The following is a 6,665-nucleotide window of genomic DNA, read 5'->3' on the forward strand; positions in this document are numbered from 1 at the left end:
AAGATCTAGTTGATAAAGGAAAAGAATTGGCTTGACATAGTGGATTTAGAGAATAGCTGAAACGATATTGTCCTACCAATAGGAAACCAATAAGGGGGATATAAGGAGGGGACATGCAGTACACACATACCCTGAGGAAGACTCTTATCATTGGTGAGTCGAAATGCGTTGGTGTGTGACTGGTACCGTGGGGGGACATCTCTAAGACTGAAGCAAGTCCACGAGTCATTCCCGGGAGACTGGTGGGGTTTTACCATCTCATGCTTGCTTGGGTGCTAGGAGACTACACCCCTACAACACGGTACACGGCTATTTTTTACCCTATCCTGTGGATTATGTTTTGATATTTTATATGTTTATGTTGATTTATGGGATTTCATGCTGCTGCAGGAGGTGCTTATGTGGCATGACAATCGCAAACGGTCAGCAGCTGAGGTGAGCCAGGAGCCAAGGACCATGGGTGACCAGAGCTTAGCGACCATGAAAGCTTCCTTAGTCAGTGAGCTACAGGAGGAAACAGACTGAGGCCCACTTGTCCCCTGTTGGTGAGCAAGTGTCTTTAAAGGACTTTGGCAGAGACCAACAGAACGATGGAAATCTGGTTAATGCCTTTGAAAATGTGGTAGAAATGAATGGCAAAGTGGTTGCTGCCGTGCCACAAAAAGGTGTACCATACTTTATTTGGAAAATTATGTGCCATACTGTGTAACCTCTTTGCAAGGTAAAAGGGTAGATCAGTAGGAAATAAAATCCCTGAACTAGGAAATAAGGGCCTGATTCAGAGCCGCTCGTTCATTCCGAGCGATGTTCGCACAACTGCGCATGCATACGGGTCGTAATACGCATGCACGAACCAGTCAGTGCGGTCAAAATTCATGTGCTCGCAAAATAGCGAATGCCTGCTAATTTGAGTGACAGGATGAGGAGTTTGTGGGTGGTAACGGGAAAGTGCTGGAAAACGGGGAGTGGAGATCCGAACGCAGGCGTGCCAAACGGTCAAAACGGGCGTTTAATGGGAGTGCATAATTAACAAAGCAGCGTCATCGACCATGTCACTTGGTTGTCTTTTAGGCAGAACTGCTCGCATGATTGCGGTAGGAAAATGCTACCACAAGAATAGCGAGCAGTTCATACGCCGTTCGATGTACTCGATTAATCTAATAAATACCGGAGATGACGTATGATGCGAGCAGCCAGGGGGCGTTTTTCTCAAAATAGCTGCCGCAGGTTTTGTTCGCTCGTTCAGACTTAGAGGCGTCAACAGACCGCAAAGAGCGAGCGCTTCATTTAAATAGCCAGCTCCTTTTTCAGAACGACCGTCCGCAAATAGCGTACGGCTCTGAATCAGGCCCTAAAATCCCTGAACTAATTGCAATAATGACAAGGGATGATCTGGATATTGTGGCTATTACGGAGTCATGGTGCAATGAAAATCATGACTGGGACATAGCTATACCAGGATATACTTTATTTAGGAAGGACAGAATGGGAAGAATAGGCAGAGGAGTAGCAATGTATATCAAGGAGAGCATAAATACTACGTTAATACATAGTATTGAAGAAAAAAACGAGTCCCTTTGGCTGACTATAGAAACAAGGGAAAAAGTGATTCTTTGTATTGGGGTGATCTACAGACCACCAGGTCAGGAAGAGGAACTGGACAATAAACTACTGCAGGACATCACTAAAACGGCATTAAAAGGAGAGGTTATAATCATGGGAGATTTTAATCTACCCAATATAAACTGGGAGGTGCCTGTGGCAAGTTTCACTAGAAGTAGGGACATTCTGAATTCATTGCAGGGAGCCTCCCTCCAGCAATTGGTGAGGGAGCCCACTCGGAAAGACGCAATATTAGATTTAATACTTACAAATGGAGACAGAATATCTGATGTAAAAGTGGGTGAAAACCTGGGATCCAGTGATCATCAAGCAGTATGGTTCAGAATAAAGACAGATACTGACTCACCCCATACAAAACCAAAGGTGTTAGATTTTAGGAAGGCTGATTTTGCAGGGATGGGAAGATGTCTAAGCGAATCTTTGGCAGAGTGGGAAAATGTAAAAAGTGCAATATTAAAGGCAACAGACCTTTGTATCAAAAAGGTTAGGAAAACCACCAGGAAAAGGAAGCCAGTGTGGTTTGGGAAAGATGTAGCATGTATGTGAAGGCAAATAAGATGGCCTTTAGGAAATTCAAGTTGACGCAAAATAATGAAGACAAAGAGGAGTAGCTTGTAAAGCAGAAGGAGGCTAAGAAAGTAATCAGATGTGCAAAGGCAAAAGCTGAGGAGAAGATGGCACAGTCAGTGGGTAAAGGGGGCAAAACTTTTTTTAAGTATATAAGCGAAAGGAGAAAGACAAAAGGTAGAATAAAAAGACTAGAGACAGAAAGAGGGAGTCTTGTTGAGGGAGACAATGTAATAGCTGATCATCTTAATAATTATTTTTGTTCAGTATTCACTACTGAGAGAGGGAAAGGGGCCACAGTTACTGAGAGAGAGGGAAATGGGCCACAGTTACTGAGAGAGAGGGAAAGGGGCCACAGTTACTGAGAGAGAGGGAAAGGGGCCACAGTTACTGAGAGAGAAGGAAAGGGGCCACAGTTACTGAGAGAGAAGGAAAGGGGCCACAGTTACTGAGAGAGGGAAAGGGGCCACAGTTACTGATAAAGAGGGAAAGGGGCCCCAGCTACTGAGAGAGAGGGAAAGGGGCCACAGTTACTGAGAGAGAGGGAAAGGGGCCACAGTTACTGAGAGAGAGGGAAAGGGGCCACAGTTACTGAGAGAGAGGGAAAGGGGCCCAGTTACTGAGAGAGAGGGAAAGGGGCCACAGTTACTGAGAGAGAGGGAAAGGGGCCACAGTTACTGAGAGAGAGGGAAAGGGGCCACAGCTAAGTTACAGGTGTAATCAGAAAAATGAGGTAGGAACAAGCACATTTACAGAGGAGAAGATCCTATCAGAACTCTCAAAACTGAAAGTGGATAAATCAATGGGGCCAGATGGGATACATCCAAGGATAATAAAAGAGCTTAAAGGGGTGCTGGTAACACCATTAACAGAATTATTTAACCAGTCACTAGCTACTGGAGTAATTCCAGAGGACTGGAAAAGAGCAACGTCCCACTGCACAAAAGTGGAAGCAAGGAAGAGGCAAGTAACTACCGACCAGTGACTACCGACCAGTGAGCCTTACATCAGTAGTTGGGAAATTGATGGAAACACTCTTAAAAGAAAGAGTCGTAGATTATCTCATATCCAACAATTTGCAGGATCCCAAACAGCATGGATTTACTGGGGGGAGATCATGTCAAACAAATCTTATTGACTTTTTTGACTGGGTGACTAGGGAAATAGATAAAGGGGGGGCCATAGATATAGCTTACCTAGACTTTAGTAAGGCTTTTGACACTGTTCCACATTGCAGACTGTTAAATAAACTAGAAAGCATGGGATTAGATACAAAGATAGTTGAATGGATAAGATCATGGCTGCAGGATAGGAAACAGAGTTTTAGTAAACGGAGTGCAGTCTCAGGAGGGAAATGTTACCAGTGGAGAACCTCAGGGATCTGTACTAGGACCAGTGCTTTTTAATAACTTTATTTGTGACATTGCAAATGGTATTGAAGGGAAACTATGCCTGTTTGCAGATGACACAAAGGTATGCAACAGGGTAGACACACCAGGAGGGGTAAAACAAATGATTGATGATCTAGGTAGACTAGAGGAATGGTCAAGAACGTGGCAACTACAGTTTAATGCCAAAAAATGCAAGATCATGCACTTGGGTCTCAAAAATCCAAAGGCTAAATATAGTATTAATGGCACTATACTGGAAACTACTGAAGAGGAAAGGGATCTAGGAGTCACTATTTCAGGTGACTTAAAGGCAAGCAAACATTGTAACAAAGCAATGAGGAAGGCAAGTCAGATGCTTGGTTGCATAGGGAGAGGAATCAGTAGCAGAAAGAAAGAAGTGATAATACCACTGTATAGGTAATTGGTACGTCCTCATCTCCAATACTGTGTTCAGTTCTGGAGGCCTTATCTCCAGAAGGATATTAATACATTAGAGACTGTACAAAGAAGGGCAACTAAAATGGTGCAAGGTCTACACCACAAAACGTACCAGGAAAGACTAAAAGATCTTATGTATAGTCTGCGGCAGAGAAGGGATAGGGGGGACCTGATAGAAACATTCAAATATATAAAGGCTTTTAAAAAGGTAAAGGAATGCAACATTCTTCAAAGAAAGAGAAGTATTAGAACAAGAGGACATGTTCTAAAACTGGAGGGAGGTAGGTTTAGAGGAAATTCGAGGAAAAATTACTTCACAGAAAGGGAAGTGGACAAGTGGAATAGCCTCCCATCAGAGGTGGTAGTGGCAAAGACAGTAGAGCAATTTAAACATGCATGGGATAGACATAAGGATATCCTTCAGAAGAAGTAAGGATCAATAAGAGTTGAGGTAATAATATGTTTAAAAATGGCGACTGCCAGACCCCCGCCATATGATCCGTCAATTTGTCAGACAGGGGAAAAATGTTCGAAGTTACCTTAGCCTTTTTAAAATTGGGATACTTCAACCTAGGAGCCAGTGCATAATCCTCTATGTAAAGGATGGCCCGCACTGCCCTAACCAATGCCGGCACATTAATGGGGGACTTAGGCCCTCATTCAGAGTCAGTTGCGAGCGCTGAGCGCCCGCAACCGACTCAATGTTTTGGCCCTACGCATGCGCAGCGGCCGCACTGCACGTGTGCAAGAACCGGAGCGAGAGAGTAACTCTCTCATAGAATTTGAAACATAGAATTTGACGGCAGATAAGAACCACTTGGCCCATTTAGTCTGCCCATATTTAAACATATTATTATATCCTTCCCATGACATGGTCAGACCACTCCCCCCTTTTTTTGAAATGGGACATAGGGAATAGGAGAGTAGTCCCGGGCCCGTGGAAACTAGGTAACCACCTGTTGACTCAGCCGGAGGCTCGTAAAGCAGTTCAGGAGGCTCTTTCTCTTTTCCTTAGAACCAAATTGCCGGAAGAGACTTCTATTTTTATCTTTTGGTGCTCATTGAAGGCAGTTATCAGAGGTTCAGCAATTCAAGTCGCGGCTCGGCTTAAGAGAGAATAGAAACAGCGGTATGAGAAAGCGGAAGTTGACGAAGCGCAATTAGAGGAAGCTCATAAAGCAGATCCCTCTAATAAAATGCTATATAAACAACTTCTTTATGCCCGAGAAAAGGTGAGTCTTCTCACTTAGAGAGGTACAGCGTAATGTTGCCCGTTTAAATAAAAAAAATTATGTATTTGGTAACCGAGCAAGTCGGCTGTTGGCTTGCAAATTGCGCGGACAAAGGGCTAGGGGTCAGATACAGAGAATCTATAATCATCATGGGGCTAAGGTCGAGATAGCTAATGCTTTTGCTACCTGTTATGCGCAACTTTATAACCTCAAAGATGACCCCAATACTGTCCAACAAATATCAGCCCTCATTGAGCAGTTCTTGAGTGGGCTTTCTCTCCCAAAATTGTCTTCTCAGGCCTGTCTGTCCCTTAGCACCCTATGGACCCTGGAGGAAATAGATGTAGCCATTGGTAAAATGCAATCAGATAAGGCTCCGGGTCTGGACGGCTATCCTGCCAATTTTTATATAACTTTAAAACAGAACTGGCTCTGGAGTTGTTGTTGGTGTTCAGTGAAGCAACGGAATCGAAGCAATTCCCTAAAGAAATGCTGGAGGCACGAATAATTGCCATACCAAAATCCGGCAAAGACCCTAACACTGTAGCTAATTACCGACCTATTGCTTTGCTGAACACAGATGTCAAATTGTATGCCGCGTTGATTGTTAGTCGCTTATCTCAATTATTGCCAGCTCTCATTAAACCGGATCAGGTTGGATTTGTGATGAATAGGCAAGCCCCAGACAATACACGTAGAGTCATCAATATCGTAGAATATTATGACTACCGTAAGGAGCCTTTGTTGATTCTATTGCTTGATGCCGAAAAGGCATTTGACTGCCTGCACTGGGGTTATTTGATGAAGGTTTTGCATAGTTTCAGTTTCCAGGGAGGAATTTTAGATTCCATTTCGGCTCTATATACTTGTCCTTCCGCGAAGGTATTTGTAAACTGTTGTCTATCTGACAAATTTGACATAACCAACGGCACACGCCAGGGGTGCCCACTTTCACCACTCATCTTTGCGCTTGCCATTGAGCCTCTGGCTGAGATGATCAGAACCCTCAAAACTATACATGGTCCCTTGCTTGGAGGCTCCTCCCATAAGATAAACTTATTTGCAGATGATATCTTATTATGCTTACTCCACCCAGAAGTCTCTCCCAGCATTACATGCCATCTTAGATCAATACGCAGCAGTGTCTTTTTACAAACTTAACACAGCTAAGACAGAAGCCCTCCCTCTTAACATCCCAAATGTACTTTTGGGGAAGCTACATGAGAATTATAAATATACATGGAAATCTAGGTCCCTCAAATACCTGGGGGTGCATTTAGCTAGAGACCATGATCTTATTGAATGTAATTTTGGACCCCTCGTGAAAGCTTATGAAAATTTAACAAAGGAATGGCTGCTACATGAGGTGTCCTGGCTAGGAAGGATTGCGGCTGCAAATATGCTGCTGCTCACG

This window comes from Taudactylus pleione, unplaced genomic scaffold (genome assembly GCF_031769625.1).
Source record: "Taudactylus pleione unplaced genomic scaffold, aTauple2 ptg000224l, whole genome shotgun sequence".
Lineage (NCBI taxonomy): Eukaryota > Metazoa > Chordata > Amphibia > Anura > Myobatrachidae > Taudactylus > Taudactylus pleione.